Here is a 2,828-nt window from a genome sequence, read left to right as displayed (position 1 = left end):
AATAATATTATTATTTAGACATTTTATCTCAATTATAAATTTATAATATTTGATCCTTAAAATTTTAATATTTTATGGATTTTTAGGGTATTGACTTTATTTATATATTTATTAACACATTCTAAATAATAAAAATCACAATCTCATTTAAAATTGTATCTAGGTATTATAACCAAAAAAATCTATTACATCTATTAGTTATTTGTTAAAAGCGTATGACATTTTTGAAAGTTAATTTTAACCAAAATTTAGCAATTTTTTTAAAAAACTTGAGTTTAAATTGTTTAATCTATAGATTTGAATACCCTTATGGTGTTGAATTGGAGTTGTCTTTAGTGCCACTTTTTGGACTTTCTGCCGGAATCAGGCTGAAAATTTTGAGGTGAAATATTGATTTGTGTTATTTAAACTGGTTTTTTACTATATATATATGGATTCCACACCCTGAAAAATTTTAGGGCATTTCGATTGTGCACGGGTTACCCATCAAGCTTGTGATTTCAATAAATTTTTGCTAAATTTTAGAAAAATTAAATCGAAAATACTGCCCAAAAATCTCACAAAAACAACTCAATTAAATTCATTTATACATTCAAAAATATATTTTAAATAACAAATAATTTATATTTGGATAGAAAATTATCTTCTATATTTGATGTGTGAAATTTTGGGGTTCTGAGCACGTCATATAAAATCAGTTAAAGGAGTACCAAGTCTCAATTATATTGGAATTGTTCCGAGATTTTGGTAAAAGTCATGGTTCTGGAGCTTTGACTGATCATCTCACCACTCCTGATTAAAATGGAAGCCTACCGTCTAAAAGCGAAGAAGTGGAAAAAACAACCTGGATGACAGGCAATGGAAGAAATTTACATGTTAAACTCAGACCAGATCCACATTTGAAAACTTCCACAGAAATCAGTGATATATATAAATATAGCAAAATCGACGCGGCCGTCTCGGACTGGGGGTTTTCGTGTGATGCAATTGCATGTGTCAGCGACGCCATTGTAGAATCTGAGCGGGTTTGACAGAACGAAGGACGAGGAATGGAAGCTTCTGTGCCTGCCTGGTCAAATCCGTAGGCTGCACGTCTCTCTGAATCTCTAGAACCCTGTGATATGGCTATACCTACTCGCCTGGGTGGACGGAATTTGAAATCCAGTAAATTAACGAACCTGTAAGATGAAATCTGGCCCTTCTTGTCCTTTTTCCCGTACCCTGACCACATACTGGCTCGCGGATCATCCCTTAATTGTGCACTTTAGATGGGATCACAACGCCTGGGGATCTTCATGGCCGTTCCTGCTCGGCTCTACTTCTCTATATATCTTCGCCATTTTGTTCCTCAAAATGGTTCTCATTTTCAGGAAGAAACCCTTGCCCTTGGGCCCAATTCCAGCATTTTATAATTTGGGACTACTAGCGATTCGGGTCGCCATTTTTGTGGGGTGTTTGGTGGCAACCTCTGTGGAAATTAAGGAGACGAGATGGATTTGGAGGAAATCCATGAGTTCTGCAGAGTGGGTGCTCTGTTTCCCTCTCGGAACTCGCTCTGTTGGCCGAGTATTTTTCTGGTCATATCTCTTCTATCTCACCAAATACTATGAACTGTTGATTACATTTATCAGAATTCTGCGCCGGGAGCCCGTCGGCTTCGTTCACGTTCTCCATCGATTGACACCGGTCTGGGTGTGTTTTTTCTGGTTGGAATTCTCGCAATCTCTGCAGGTTTTGGAGATTCTGACCAGCACCCTGACGAAGGCGATCTTGGGCATTTACCAATTTTGGCGCCCGGTCTATCGACCAAAGCTGGTAGCCACATGCCAATTGGGGGAATTCTTGATCAGAGTTGCAGGGTTCTTTTGGATGTTGAGGTTGCATTTCATGAGGGAGGGTTGCAATGGCATGGCCTCCTGGGTTTTCAACGCCTGCGCCTATTCTTTTCTCTTTTTCATTAATTGGAATTCAAATCGGAAGCAACATTTCAAAGGGCCTGGTAAGTATGATCAGTCAGTTCAGCAGATCAAAGCTGAGTTGAAAGATTGAAAGCTGAGTTGAAAGATTGAAAACTGGATTGAGAGACTTAGAATCATGGAACACAAATTTGTGAACAATTTGTGCGATCCAGGACTGGATTTTTACATATGAATATTCATTTATTTACTCCAGAGATTCCAGAGTTTGGTGAGGGATCGCTTATTCATTTATTTATTCCAGAGATTACAGAGTTTAAATAAGGAATTGCTTCATCAATGGTATTGTAATCTAGCAATGGGGAAACCACAAAAGTATGCTCAATAGGTCACATCATGTATTTTGTTCAATTAAATGCTAGATTACAATGAACACTCATTTCCACAACAATGGTTGTGTCCATAATTTCTTTAATTGAGACAAGGTAATGGATATCTCCTTAGGTGATTAAAAGATAACCATACCAACTATCCTCTAATCATCAAAACTTACACAATAATAATCAATGGTAAATATATCCCACACTTACATATATATGTAAATATAAACCAACAATTGATAAATAAACAAATATTACTTCAGTTATGAACAAAGAGTTAAACACTCAACATGAATGAAACAAATAGCACTGTACTCAAAAGTTTCATTTCCAGCATCACATATACACATACTCTTTTCAAATAAATGAAGCCTCCCATGAAATGGCATTTTAACACCTCTTCTCAAGTGATAGGGGACCATTGGTTTCATTATTACAAAACAATAACTTAAGAAATGCAAGATTGCAAGAATGGTTCCGCTATAAAGCTATAGCTTCATGTAACAACTTAGCAGCCAAAGTATCACAATAG

General features: G+C 36.5%; 1 pseudogene; it reads left to right on the top strand.

Annotated features, from left to right (window-relative positions):
• Positions 1-725: 725 nt before the first annotated feature.
• Positions 726-2,356, top strand: LOC149218194 (fatty acid elongase 3-like pseudogene; annotated as a pseudogene).
• Positions 2,357-2,828: the final 472 nt, after the last annotated feature.

The sequence above is a fragment of the Pinus tabuliformis genome, chromosome Q (assembly GCF_031772625.1).
Source record: "Pinus tabuliformis cultivar Carrire ecotype Pingquan chromosome Q, CPIR1, whole genome shotgun sequence".
NCBI lineage: Eukaryota > Viridiplantae > Streptophyta > Pinopsida > Pinales > Pinaceae > Pinus > Pinus tabuliformis.
Note: the sequence above shows the minus strand (reverse complement) of the source record. Positions and strands in the feature narration are given on the sequence as shown.